Genomic DNA, 15,291 nt, shown 5'->3' with positions numbered 1-15,291 from the left:
GAGGGGTAGGATGTTACTTTATTTGTTGTTTACATTTAAATAGATGAATCAAACTAGATTAAGTGCAAGAGAATGTTAAATTGCACATATATAATGCTCAAAAGATTACCCAGAAGGATGTGAGCATGTAGAAATAACAAAGTAATGAGTAATCAGAGAGACATATTGAGAGAAAACAAACTTTTCTTTAAAGAAATACCTATTTATCAGTGTGAAATAATAGATGAATTACTACATAAACCTACAGTGAAGGGAACCATCAGAGCCTTTCACATTATGAAATTATATACTGTAATCTTTCCCCAGTTTTCTTTCAGCTTCAGCAATTCACCCCAATAGTAAATCCTGAGCAGTTACAATCTTCTAAGAAAAAGAAATGAAACACAATTAACTGAAAGCTACAAAGCTATATGGTCTCTTAAACACTTTTTGTTTAATATATGTTTCCTGTGATGCACAAAGTGAGGTGAAACTTTCACAATTCAGTCGGTTTTGAATTTTATAAGCCACAACCTTTTCTCTCTCTCTAAAAAGTAGCATAACTAATCTTCTGAAGAAAACCAACATACTTCTTTTCAGGAAGAATGCAGCAGCAGCATGTAGTTGAGTGGGTCATTCATAATCAAATAACATAATATATAACAAGAAGCATCATGAGAACCATTGATAGAGAAGTTTTTCAATAGCGATTCCAAATCTAAGTGTGAAGCAAGACTGAAGAGCTACTGTGCTTACCTGAGTTGCTTCATCCAACAGCGACAGTGAAGCACATCCAAGTTAATGCAGACAATACAAATGCAGCCTTACAAAATTCACACTTTGTCTGATCTATTTAACCCCTCAAAAATAAATACATTTTCAAATGCTTTTCCTTACATTTATTTATTATTTATTTATTAATTAATTTAATTTGTATACCGCCCTTCTCCCGAAGGACTCAGGGCGGTGAACAGGGCAATACATAATAAAAACAAGATACAAAAATTAAAAATTATTAAAAAGTAATTAAACAGCAATGCCCGTAATAAATTAGTACAGATTAAAAGTTAAGACCAATTTATAAAACCCAACCCCATCCCATCAGGCCAGGCCAGCTTGTTCAAAAAGGTGGGTTTTAAGATCGCGCCAGAAGGAGTGGAGATCAGGCACCATCCGGAGCTCGACCGGAAGATGGTTCCATAAATCCAGCGTGCCCACAGAGAACGCCCTCCCCCTGGGGGCCACCAGTTGGCATTCTTTGACCGGTGGCACCCTGAGGAGGCCCTCTCTGTGGGAGCGTACTGGGCGGAGGGAAGTTGACGCCGGCCGCAGGTGCTCCCCAATGTATTCCGGACCCATGCCATGTAGGGCTTTGTAGGTCATTACTAACACCTTGAACCTCACCCGGAAGACAACTGGAAGCCAATGCAGCTCGCGGAGCAAAGGTGTGACATGGGTGTGTCGGGAAACTCCCAACACAACTCTCGCGGCTGCATTCTGTACCAGTTGGAGCCTCCGAGTGGTCCTCAAGGGTAGCCCCATGTAGAGAGCGTTGCAGTAGTCAGTGCCCTCTTTAGCATTTCCTCCCTTATTTTAAAGGTTAATTATTTCAGATGTCCTCCCTATCACTTCTCTTTCCAGAAGCAGTAAAAGCAGGATAAAAGCAGTACCTAAAATAAAACAATAATATATAGGTAGTCCTTCACTTACAACCATTCATTTAGGGACTGTTCAAAGTTATAATGGCACTGAAAAAAGTCACCTACAACTGGTCCTCACACTTATGACTGTAAAGAAAATTCAAGTGTTTTTGACAACCACCATGTGTTTACAATGGCTGCTGCATCCTAGGATCACGAGATCACCGTTTGTGACCCTCCCAGCTAGCTTTCAACAGGCAAAGTCAGTTGGGGAAGACAGATTCACTTAAAGACCAGATGATGCACTTAGCAACTGCAATGAATTGCTTAATGTCCATGGCAAAAAAGGTCATAAAAGTGGTCATGACTCACTTAACAACTGCCTTGCTTAGCAAATGAAATTCTGATCCCAATTGTGCTTGTAAGTCAAAGGCTAATTCTAAATTAGTCTTCGGCTGGGAGTGCTTGTGCTATATAATCAAAACGGTAATGAAAAGACCTTGTAGGTGAGAGGATTCCTGCGAACTTCTAAAATATTCATTCTGATACCGTAGATCTTATGGTTTCATTGATAACATAACAGAATAACAGAATTGGAAGAAATCTTGGAAGTCTTTTAGTCCAAACCTCTGCTCAATCAAGAGACATTATACCATTTTAGACAAATGGTTGTCCAATCTCTTCTTAAAACCCTCCAGTGTTGGAGCACCCACAAGTCATTCTACTGATTAATTGTTCTCACTGTCAGGAAACCTTTCCTTGGTTCTAGGTTACTTCTCTCCTTGATTACGGTAGTTTCCAACCATTGCTTCTTGTCCTGCCTTTGGGTGCTTTGGAGAATAGTTTGACTCCCTCTTCTATGTGGCAGCCCCCGAGATATTGGAGCACTGCTATCATGTCACCCCTAGTCCTTCTCTTCATTAAACCAGACAAACCCAATTCCAGCAACTGTTTTTCATATGTTTTAGTCTCCAGTCTCCTAAGCATCTTTGTCGGTCTTTTCTGCACTCTTTCTAGAATATTAACTAGGGTGTGCATGTGGTGATTAGGTGGATGGAACCTGGTACTCAAAGACTTTCAAATGAGCATTTCATTTCATTTGGCTCCTCAAGAGATGGGGTACAGAATGTAAAAAGGTGTGGTTCCAACCATTCTCTACTGTCAACTAGAAGAGAAGGAAATTTCATGAAAAGGAGTATCCAGGAGAAGCTATTTCTTTACCCAAGCACTATATATCTTTTAGCAGTCAAAGTGCCTGATTTAAATAACAGTACAGTTACTTCCATTAAAAAAGATAGAGCTATAACATAAAGAATAAGCTATATAGAAATAAATTACTGGAAATCAAGTTTCTCTTAAAAAATAATTTATGTGTAAATCCTAAAGACTTCTTATCTTAACAAGTACTCGAAAAGCAAAGCCTGAGTATCTTCTACCAGATTAACTCTAAAGATATTTATGAAAAGTAAAAATCCTACTTGAAACATTGTTTTATCAACAGAAAGCTTATTCCTTTATTCAGTATAAAATAGACTAACACTAGATTCAGCTGACCTTTTCAAGCTGAATACTAAACATTATTTTATTCTTGTTTCTAAGCATTACACCATAGATAGACCCAATATATATATGTTGCCTCCACATCTCATTAAGACTTTGTAGGAAGAGGATTGTGTTAATTTATGATAGCCAAAATTTAGAAGGATTCAAATCTTATGTCTTAATAAAATACATTAATCTGAAAAAGTACTACCAGATTCCTGATTTTTGACAGCCCAGTAATTCATATCATTAAAATAAATAGAAATGATCCAAACTGAGAAACAATTTAGTCGTGAAAGTAGGATCATAAGAGTCTATGGAGATTCTCAGTCATCCAGGCCATAGTTATCCCAAAGATGCTTTTTCACAAGACAAATGGACTTTCTTGTTTTTCTTTGAAGACATTTTGCTCTTCATTCAAGAAGCTTCTTCAGCTCTGACTAGATGGTGGGGAATGGAAAGATTTATACTCCTGCAGACAGCTGTTCATTTGCATTCTTTTAGTGAGTCGTTAAAGCTACCTGGAGGCTTATCTGTGTCCTCAGGGTCACCTGAGTAGTGCAAAGGGATGTGGAGACTTCTTGGAACTGTTGAAAGGACCCTCCCCCTCTGTTGAGAGAGGGGTCAAAGAAGCCATCTATGTCAAAACTGAGCAACCCTGTTTCAACAGAGGGGGGGATCCGACATCTATCTACAGTCTATAACACGGTCCTTTCAACAGTTCTAAGAACAGTTCCACACCCATTTGCACTACTCAGGTGACCCTGAAGACACAGATAAGCCTCCAGGTAGCTTTAATGACTCGCTAAAAGAATGCAAATGAACAGCTGTCTGCAGGAGTATAAATCCTTTCATTCCCCACCATCCAGTCAGAGCTGAAGAAGCTTCTTGGATGAGAAGCGAAACGTCTTCAAAGAAAAACAAGAAAGTCCAGTTGCCTCCTGAAAAAGCACCTTTGGGATAGTATCATATGAGATCTTATAAAAGTCTCTGGAGGAACTTTTTAAAAAATTATTTCTTAATGATTGCCAAAACAACCTACCAGTTTCCAACAATGCATGATATGCAAAACGTTGTTTCAAACTCCCACAAACATATTGGGGAAATCTACTGAACCGTTCCAGATAGCTGCAGTTAGAAAATTGAAACATTTTGTTTGTTCCCGGTTCTGATGGTCTTAGAGCAGTGTTGGATTCAGCCAGTTCACACCAGTTTGGCAGAACCGGTAGCTAATTTTTTGTTGCCCAGGCCCAGAATGGACTTCCAGAAGCAGCATCCACACAGAGAACCGGTTGTTCACATATTTGAATCCCGCCACTGGCTTAGAGCCATTAAGAGTGAACTGAAGTTGACATTGCCTAAATAAATAAAATTAATAATTTTAGGGTAATGTGAAGAACAGAGAGAAAAGAAAAATTCCCTCATAAAAAAAAATCTAGTGAGGTTTCAACATGTAGTGTAGATTGGAGCTGGAGTATAAAATGAAATGGTTTCAGTTAGTATTTGATTCACATTTATCAAAAACAAATTCTACCACTTTTCAATATTTGCAGCATTTAATCAGTTGCTTATTGACTCAAAACAGAGTAACTGTTAATATATAAAAATGTGACTAATTACAATGGAGTTCACCATAACTGATCATGAAGGGACAAATCTCATTCATGTCAGAGACTTGTGTGCTGATGGATACATTTATTTATTTATTTTATTTATTTATTTGCATTTATATACCGCCCTATTCCCTGAGGACTCAGGGCGGTTTACAGGGAATTAAAAATCCACCATACAAAAGTTAAAAAACCAATTAAAAGATATTAAATTACCCTGTATACATTAAAACCCGAATTAAAAATTTCTCCTCAGCCTGGGCCTGAGAGCTCAAAGAGCCAGGTCTTCAGGCCCCGGCGGAATGATCGGAGGTCGGGGGCAGTCCTCAGCTCCACCGGCAGCTGGTTCCAGAGGGCAGGCGCTCCCACTGAGAAGGCCCTATCCCTGGGTGTCACCCGCCGGCAATCTCTCACCGGCGGCACCCTGAGCAGACCCTCCCTGTGGGAGCGCACTGGGCGAAGGGCGTTTGATGCCGGCAGCAGGTGTTCCCTCAAATAGCCCGGACCCAGGCCATGTAGGGCTTTATAGGTAATAACCAGCACCTTGAATTTCACCCGGAGGGCAACCGGAAGCCAATGCAGCTCGCGGAGTAGAGGTGTTACATGGGAGTATCGGGAAACCCCCATTACAACTCGCGCGGCCGCATTCTGCACCAGTTGAAGCCTCCGAGTGGTCTTCAAGGGCAGCCCCATGTAGAGAGCGTTACAGTAGTCCAAACGGGAGGTCACAAGCGCATGAGTAACTGTGCGTAGGGCGTCTCGGTCCAGATAGGGACGCAACTGGCGCACCAGGCGAACCTGTGCAAAAGCCCCCCTGGTCACGGCTCCTATGTGGTCTTCAAAATTGAGCCGTGAATCCAGGAGGACGCCCAAGTTGCGAGCCCTATCAACGGGGGGTAACACCTCACCCCCCATCGTTAGAGGTGGAATAACTTGGTTAACCCGAGATGCCGATATGCACAGCCACTCAGTCTTGGCGGGATTGAGACGAAGCCTGTTTCTCCCCATCCAGACCTGAACCGCCTCCAGGCACCGGGACATCACGGAGAGGGCATCGCTGGGTTGGTTCGGGGTGGAAAGAAAAAGTTGGGTATCATCAGCGTACTGGTGATACCCCACCCCGAAACCACGAATGATCTCGCCCAGCGGCTTCATATAGATGTTGAACAGGAGAGGTGAGAGGACCGACCCCTGAGGAACTCCACAAATGAGAGACCTCGGGGTGGATCTCTGCCCTCCTGTCAACACCGACTGCGAGCGGCCCTGGAGGTAGGAGGAGAACCACCGTAAAACGGTGCCTCCCACTCCCAACCCCCTGAGACGCCGCAGCAGGATACCATGGTCGATGGTATCGAAAGCCGCTGAGAGATCTAATAGGACCAGGACAGAGGAACAACCCCTGTCCCTAGCCCTCCAGAGATCATTCACCAGCGCGACCAATGCCGTCTCCGTGCTGTATCCGGGCCTGAAGCCCGATTGGTACGGGTCCAGATAATCAGTTTCCTCCAGGAACAGAGGGAGCTGATGCGCCACCACACTCTCAACAACCTTCGCCAGAAAGCGAAGGTTGGAGACTGGACGATAGTTGTTTAAAACAGCCGGGTCCAAAGCAGGCTTCTTGAGAAGGGGCCTCACCACCGCCTCCTTCAAGGCGGCAGGGAAGACACCCTCCTTCAAAGAAGCAGTTATTACTGCCTGGAACCAGCCTCGTGTTCCCTCCCGAGCCGCATAAGCTAGCCAGGAGGGGCACGGATCCAACAAACAGGTGGTGGTGCTCAGTCTCCCCATGATCCTGTCCACATCATCAGGGGAAACAGGGTCGAACTCAGTCCAGATAACATGCTCAAGACCGCCTGATTCCTCCACGTCAGACTCTGCCCAGTCAGAGTCCAAGCCGGTCCGGATCAGAGCGATTTTGTCCGCCAGATGATGACTAAACTCCTCGGCTCGTCCCTGCAAGGGATCCTCTCTCACCTCCTGGTTAAGGAGGGAGCGAGTCACCCTAAACAGGGCGGCCGGGCGATTATCTGCGGACGCGATAAGGGAGGCAAAGTAGTTAGACTTTGCCGTCCTTATCGCCGCAAGATAAGACCTTATAAAGGTTCTTAACTGCAATCGGTCGGATTCGGATCGGCTGGATCTCCAACCGCTCTCTAGACCTCGTCTCCGACGCTTCATCTCCCGGAGCTCCACAGAGAACCATGGGGCCCAACGGGATCTGCGCCGAGTCAGAGGTCGCGAGGGTACAACGCAGTCGAGTGCCCTGGTGGCAGCCGTTTCCCAGGCCTCCACCAGAGCATCGACTGGGCTGTGGGTAAGGGTGATAGGTATAGGCCCAAGCGCCCTCTGGAACCGGTCCGGGTCCATTAGGCGCCTGGGGCGGAACCACCTGGTCGGTTCCGCCGCCCAGCGGCGGGGGATGGCATGACGGAAAACCAGCCTCAGGAGGTGATGATCTGACCATGACAGAGGGGTGATGGATGGGGAACCCCCTCCCAGATCATCCAACCACTGTCCAGACAGGAACACCAGGTCGAGAGTATGATCCCCCTCGTGAGTAGGGCCCTCAATAACCTGGGTCAGGCCCATGGCTGTCATGGAAGCCATGAACTCCCGAGCTAACTCCGACGACCCCCCCAGTGATGGCAGGTTGAAGTCACCCAGGACTATAAGCCTGGGGAACTCCACCGCCAACCCTGAGAGGGTGTCGAGCAGCTCAGGCAGGGCTGTTGCCACACAGCTGGGCGCCAGGTATGTGAGCAACAAGCCCAACTGAACCCGAGGACCACATCTCAAGAGGAGGGATTCACTCCCGGCCATCTGGACAATGGTGGCCTCCCGGGGACACAAAGTCTCCCGAATAACCACTGCCACCCCACCACCCCTGCCCTGAGCCCGCGGCTGGTGCAGCACCCGGAAACCCGGCGGGCATATCTCGGTGAGAGGCACCCCTCCCTCCGAGCCCAGCCAAGTTTCCGTGATGCACGCTAGATCCGCACGTTCCTCCTCGATCAGATCACGGATGAGGGGAGCTTTGTTAACTACGGATCTAGCGTTAAAATAGACCAACCTGAGCTCAGGGGCCTGATCACCCTCATCCCCGGGTAAGAGGGCGCTAACCGGAGGGTCGGAGCGCGCCACCGCTCGGAGATAGCGGGGGCGCGATCCCAGATGTTGATATGGCCCTCCGCGCAGACACCTGCTGCCGTTCCCTATCGCCGTGGGGATTTGAAGCCCCACCCCCACATTCTCAGAACCAGCAGCCACCTCCCCCAACCCCGTCCCGTCAGGACCTCTAACAGGACCAGACTGAGTGCCGGTTAAAAATTCCCTCCCTTCCCTCCCCCTCACTAACTTCTTAAAATAACCGGCTAGAAATTTTATCAGGGGCCTCTTAACATATCTTGACTCGAGGCCCCTATCTAAGCCCAACCACCTCTCGGAATCCCAAAGCTTGGGATCGTCATTAAGGGGAGTATGGAAACAGGCGACAGGTCGCGCCCATGAGGCAGAGACTGCCCTAAGGGCATACAAGTCAGCTCCGGAGTAGTGATAAATCATACTGCGCTGGGATAGTCTTTTAGGGCAGATGTTATGAGTATGTCCAAGGATCACTCAGTGATGGTATAGAGATGGTAAAAAGTCCAGTAGGCATATCTCCTAATCTGCAGAGCCATCTCAGCTCTCACCTGAGATGGGAAATCCAAGGGACAACCTCAGTCGTCCTCTCACTCCGGCTGAGGAGTCCAATCAAGGGCAGAGAAAGAGAAGGGAATCCTGGGCCAGGGCCACCCCAACTGGTCTCTCACACCAGTGAGGTGGCCACTGACCAGTCCAAAACCGTCCTCCCACCACGGTCCGGACCCGGCCACACTGGACTATCAGTAGGAGGGATCTTAATTCCCATCAGGTATGGAGCTAGCCAGGTGCCTGCCTGTCAACAGGGAAAATATGAACAGGCAGGCCGGGCCTCTGTCGATCCTCGCATCTCCAGCCAGCGTCACCAGTCTGGGAGGGGGAAGAACAAAAACATTCTTTCCCAACGCCCGTCCGCCAGTCCAGGCAATCTTCCAACGGCGGAGAGAGGCAGTCCCAGCAGATGTCTTAAGTCCGGGGAATTCGCCAACATGTCCGCCGAGGCCGATGACCAGGCCCACTGTCTGCAGCCACCAACCGGGAGGAGAGAAAGGCTCCGCGCCGCCAAAAACGGCGCCAGCCAGCTAATGATCGTAAAAAGATCTCTGACCGGTGGGATCGTCGCCGCTGCCCCTCCGACAAGCAGAGGGTATTCACGGCGAGCAAGCAGAAGAGGGAAGGCGGGGCAAGGCGTCCCGGACTTCTCGGCGCCATAGCGGAGAACATCAGGTCGACAGGCAGGCAGATTCTCAAACGCCGCTAGTTTCAATCAGCAAGCCGCTAGTTCGAAGGGGGGAAGGCTCAGCACAACAAAAAGCAGCGCCCAGCAGCTGTTTTAAAATCCCCCCAGTCCCCAAAGACGCCTCGGCAAGCCGGCAGAAGAAGGGAGCAACGCAAGGCTCCCCGGACTTCAAATCGCTGTCACAGTGTTCAGCGCCATAGCGAAGCTCGGCAGATCAGCAGGCAGGCAGTTCTCAAGCGCCGCCGGTTCAGATCAGCAAGCTAATAGTTCGGAGGGGGGAGGCTCAGCGCCACGAAGAGCAGCGCCCAGCAGCTGTTCCAGAGTCCTCCAAATCCCCAAAATCGCTTCGACAGCCGGCAGGAGAAAGAAATTAGGCAAGGCGTCCCGGGCTTCACGGCACTGCTCCAGCGTTCGGCGCCATAATAGAGCTCGGCAGGCGGCAGTTCTCCAGTGCCGCTAGTTCGGAGGGGGGGGGGCTCAGCGCCGCAAAAAATAGCGCCCAGCAGCTGTTTGGTAAATCCCCCACCCCCAGAGTTGCCTGAACATACCGTGGGCCTCCCTAAGCTGATTCCTTGGAGCCCTCGAAGAGCGCCCGAAGCTTAGGTTGCGGCCGTCGCCATCTTGGGCAGGAAAAAAAAAAAAAAAAAAAAAAAAAAAAGGAGGTGGACCCTGTCATTGTGTATTTAATTGATCAAACATCTTCACTATCATTGTGCTTTTTATTCCAAAGATATTTTTCTGCTGCGACTTTGTTCATTTTTAAATGGAAGATTAACTGAAATTTCAAAGCTTATTGGAAATTATTATTGTCAAGTAAAAACAATTGCAGTACATGGAAAGAAATTGGGTTATCTTTTGTAATATAAAGAATGAAAATGTAGCATTTTCTTTTTCCAATAAAATGTAAATGTTCAGATCTGGAATTTCATCTCATTCAGCTCTGTCAAAGGTCATTGCTCTCTGTTCAAAACTGTAGCCAAACTAGTATTTTTAAATTATCTCTATTCAAGAGACTCACACAGTGGAATGTTTTTCAATCAAGTGTGGGAAACGGTTCTCTTGAGGCTCAGAATAAAAAAAAAGTCACTTTTCTGCATGTATTGATTTATGATTTGCCTAACTTTTATGTCTGTTGTTTTCTCATGTATCTTTATGAGGCTGAAGGAAGCTAAGGCACTCATATAAATAGTAATTTAATATTTATGCAGCAAAACAAAAAGCAAAGCATTATTTAAAACTTTATGTCAATAATAATTTAACACATACATGGTTAATACACATTTTAAACATTATGAGAGAGTTATACAAACCATTTCCCAGAGCATAAAAACCCACAGCTTAGATGCTATGATGAAAAAGCTTGTCCTCTAATATTTCCATCATTTGTGCATCTGATGCTAGTTAAATATGAATCAGAAATTTTTCTGACGATTGTAAGAGATAAAATAAGTTACAAATGAAAGTGAATGTAAATGTCTCTGGATAATGTTGCTGGATCAACAGAATAAATTATTCAAGGCTGTGCAATTTTCATTTGTAGAATTCAAATGCTTGCTAGGACTTTTTTTTAGATATGGACTTTGGATCCAACAGCTGATCTTTTCTGCTTTGGACATGATGTTGTAACTGGCTAATACCCTTTAAATTCATTATCTATTATTTCATTTATTTTGTTCATCATCATTTGGACTTAATCTTTTATTATTTGAAGATTTAGTAAGAAACATACATCCAGATTGCTTTTTTGATATACTTCTCACCTGACAAATTATCAGGCTATCAAAGATTTATGTCCATTTAACTCTTTTCCTGCTACCCCCCAGAACGTCAAGAGGTACAGAAAATGGAAAGGTGCTGAAATACCCACAAAGGAGGAATAGTTGGTGAAGTAACAGAATTTGAATAGATGGCAAAGTTGGCTTGCTTGACAGGTAAAAAGCAACTATATTTGTCAGTGACTGGAAATCCTTAAAGAAATTTTAGCTGAAATGGAAAAAAATGAACTTGTGATTTATGGGTTTGATGATTAGAAAGGGTAGAATACTGAAGAAGGAGCCACAATGTACTGTAACTATAGAGATAGAGGATATAAAATATAAACACCTTGATAAATGCTGTAAAGAAGATTGGAAGCTGCCTTTTTATAACTCCTTTTCTTTTTCTTTTTTTTCCTTTCCTTTCTTACTTATTCACATTACTTTTGTTTTTTCTTTCCAGTTTGCATTGCTTTTACTCTGTAAAAAAGTCTCTTCATAAAAATTAATTTTAAAAAATGATGTCGGGAGTTATTAGTAGAGTCTGAGGGATGGAATCCAAGGACACTCTAAATGTATATTAGTTTAGGACAATACCCAGTAAGAGTATCAGTAAAATTAGATAGCCTAGAAGGATGCAAATAGATCTGATTTTCAATTTCTCCTTCCTAGTTACCATGAGGTTTTCAAGAATAAATGTTACAACAACTCAGTATTGAGGTACAGACCTTTTTTGGTAACATACATGTTCACTATCAGAGTTCTGTCTGGGAAGAAAAACTATAGTATTGTGGCCTCCATAACACACTTCTGTTTCAGCTGCTAATGTATTTCTCTAAATTTGTTCCTGGGCTATCAACTTTCTCAATAGAAAGTTTTGTTGGGAGTGTACAGAATTGGGCTTTTAAAATCCCACCATCGTAGGAATCAAAGCAGTTCTGACAGATAATACTCAGCTTGTGCTTAAAAATTTCCAAAGAATAAGTGTAACATTAATATTTGGTTTCTCTTTTGAATTTCTCTATTCAGATTTTCTTAATATTCAACTGAGAAGAGATTATTTACTCTTTTGATTAACAACATTGATACAAAACCAATTCCTCATATAATATGTTCCCCAATTTTGAAGTGGATCCACTGGCAACTTTGAACATAATTCTTGAGCCATCAATCTAATAGACATGACTTGGAACTCCTATATAAATGTAACTGCTGATCAGAACATTATCTAAAAAAAATAAATTGAAATAGTTTATCTTGTAATGCATATACATTCTCTACTTTAGGATATTTCAAAAGTAATACAAATGCAGACAGATAATCAACAAGTTTATTCAACATTCTAAGATGTAATTCATCTGGTTCCAAGGATTTGAATTCATTCAAGGTTCATTCAAGTCTCTCTTGACTTTTGTGTACTAATCTTAAACTCCAATCCTGAGCTTCAAGGAGCTATTTGCATTGTCACTGTAAATCACATATTCTCTTTTTGAGAAGTTTGAACCAAGGTAGTAGTTGTTCTACTTTTCTTTGTTATCACTCAGCATCCACTTTCCCATGCAATTTTTGACTTGTTCAGTATCTGTGATACAATTTCTCTTACACACTTTCCTTCTTTTTTAAGATCACTTTTTCCCCCCAGAAATTTGAAAACACACCAACCATAGTAAGTTTTGGCTTTCACCTAATAATTCTCGCTTTGCCTTTAATCTGTTTCTAGAGTCTGGGTGCACAATATCTGCATATATAATTATACTTTTCTTGCAATAATGTTCTCCAGAATACAAAGCATTTGGACGTGAAGCTAGAGGTGACGTTGCTGAACTTATTCTTTTTACAGAATTCCATGCTTTTATCAAGCTTTGTCTAATAATATGCCCTTTCAAATATTTATATTCTTTGCAATCATACTAGAAGTATCTGGGAAGCCCATTAGCTGGGTCAGCTCCTTCTCATACTGACATTTTGATATTTAGGGATTTTTTCTATTGTTATCCATGATGAACAACTTGCACTGTAATATAATAAAGTTCAGAAGATCTAGTTCAACACTATTTTTTGAATCTCATAAAATTTATTCTACATTTTTACACTCCAAATAAATCTACTGACTATCTGCCCATCTTGCAAGATTTTTTTCTGGAATTAAATTGGCATCATTTCAAATAAGTTAAAAAAAACCTTAGGTAATATATTGATATTAACAATCACAATTAATCCTAACAAGTAAAAATGATTTTTTTTCTACCTTTGAAAATATTTTTAAAATTTTTCTCCACAATTTGAGATAATTTTGACATATATCTTTGTTACCACCAATCACCCCTTCATGGATTACTGCCTTGTTGTGGTGAAGGGGCTTGCATAATTCAATGAAGCTATGAGCTATGCCGTGCAGGGCTACCCAAGATGGACAGGTCATAGCAGACAGTTCTGACAAAACGTGATCCAGTGGAGAAGGAAATGGCAAACCACTCCAGTATCTTTGCCATGAAAACCCCATGGACAGTACCAAAAGGCAAAAAGATATGACGCTGGAAGATGAGCCCCTCAGGTCGGAAGGCATCCAATATGCTACTGGGGAAGAGCAGAGGGCTAGTACTAGCAGCGCCAGAAAGAATGAAGCGACTGGGCCAAAGCTGAAAGGACGCTCAGATGTGGATGTATCTGGTGGTGAAAGAAAAGTCCAATGCTGTAAAGATTTTTTCTCCATAGGAACCTGGAATGTAAGATCCATGAATCAAGGAAAGCTGGACATGGTCAAACAAGAGGTGACAAGACTGAACATTGACATTTTAAGAATCAGCGAACTAAAATGGACAGGAATGGGTGAATTTAATTCAGATGACCATCAGGTATACTACTACGGGCAAGAATCCCTCAGAAAAAATTGAGTAGCCTTCATAGTCAATAAAAGAGTAGGAAAAGGAATACTGGGATACAATCCCCAAAATGACAGAATGATCTCAGTTTGAATCCAAGGCAAACCATTCAATATCACAGTAGTCCAAGTCTATGCCCCAACCACCAGTGCTGAAGAGGATGAAATTGACCAGTTCTATGAAGCCCTACAGCACCTTATAGAACTAACACCAAAAAATGATGTCCTTATCATCATGGGGGATTGGAATGCTAAAGTAGGAAGCCAAAAGATAACCGGAATAACAGGCAAGTTTGGCCTTGGAGTACAAAATGAAGCAGGGCACAGGCTGATAGAATTTTGTCAAGAGAATATGATGGTCATAGCAAACACACTTTTCCAACAACCCAAGAGATGGCTCTACACATGGACATCACCAGACAGTCAACACAGAAATCAGATTGACTATGTGCTCTGCAGCCAAAGATGGAGAAGCTCTATACAGTCAGTAACAACAAGACCAGGAGCTGACTGTGGCTCAGACCATGAGCTTCTCGTTGCAAAATTTAGGCTTAAACTGAAGAAAGTAGGGAAGAGCACTAGGCCACTCAGGTATGAACTAAATCATATCCCTGACGAATATACAGTATACAAATAGATTTAAGGAATTAGATCTGATAGACAGAGTGCCTGAAGAACTATGGATAGAGGTTCACAACATTGTACAAGAGGTAGCATCCAAAACCATCCCAAAGAAAAAGAAATGCAAGAAAGCAAAATGGCTGTCTGAGGAAGCTTTGCAAATAGCTGAGGAAAGGAGGGAAGCAAAAGGTAAGGGAGAAAAAGAAAGATACATCCAATTGAATGCAGAATTCCAGAGAATAGCTAGAAGAGATAAAAACGCCTTCTTAAATGAACAGTGCAAAGAAATAGAAGAAAACAATAGAATAGGGAGGACCAGAGATCTCTTCAAGAAAATTGGAGAGATGAAGAGAACATTTCATGCAAAAATGGGCATGATAAAGGACCAAAATGGCAGGGACCTAACAGAGGCAGAAGAAATTAAGAAGAGGTGGCAAAATTACACAGAAGATCTATACAAGAACGAGCTTAACATCCCTGATAACCACGATGAGATGGTCACTGACCTCGAGCCAGACATCCTAGAATGTGAAGTGAAGTGGGCCTTAGGAAAGCTGAGCAACAACAAAGCTAGTGGAGGTGACAGTATTCCAGCTGAGCTATTCAAAATCTTAAAAGACGATGCAGTAAAAGTGCTACACTCAATTTGCCAGCAAATTCGGAAAACTCAACAGTGGCCAAAGGATTGGAAAAGATCAGCTTACATTCCAATTCCAAAGAAAGGCAGTGCCAAAGAATGTTCAAACTATCACACCATTGCACTCATTTCACATGCTAGTAACGTTATGCTTAAAATCCTACAAGCTAGACTCCAGCAGTATGTGGATCGAGAACTACCAGAAGTATAGGCAGGATTTCAAAGAGGAACTAGAGATCAAATTGCCAA

Source organism: Vipera berus (assembly GCF_964194415.1).
Source record: "Vipera berus genome assembly, chromosome: 1".
NCBI classification, from domain to species: Eukaryota; Metazoa; Chordata; class Lepidosauria; order Squamata; family Viperidae; genus Vipera; species Vipera berus.
Note: the sequence above shows the minus strand (reverse complement) of the source record.